This window comes from Myotis davidii, unplaced genomic scaffold, assembly GCF_000327345.1.
Source record: "Myotis davidii unplaced genomic scaffold, ASM32734v1 scaffold38, whole genome shotgun sequence".
Taxonomy (NCBI): domain Eukaryota; kingdom Metazoa; phylum Chordata; class Mammalia; order Chiroptera; family Vespertilionidae; genus Myotis; species Myotis davidii.
The window spans coordinates 3839126-3839431 of record NW_006291383.1 but is presented as its reverse complement, the minus strand read 5'-3'; positions in this window follow the sequence as shown (position 1 = coordinate 3839431).

Here is a 306-nt window from a genome sequence, read left to right as displayed (position 1 = left end):
TGTTTTATTAAATTTTTGTGTAGTCTTTTTGTTTTCTATTCCATTCGATTCTGCTCTAATTTTTATTATTTATTTTCTTCTACTTACTTTGGGTTGTTTTTGTTCTTCTTTTTCCAGTTCTTTAAGGTGTAATGTTATATTGTTTACTTGGGAATCCTCTTGTTTCTTGAGATAGGCCTGTAATGACATAAACTTCCCTTTTCTTACTGCTTTTGGTGCATTCCAGAAGTTTTAATGTCATATCGTCATTCTCATTTGTCTCTATATTATCCTTAGATCTTACCTTACATTTCTTCTTTGACTCAA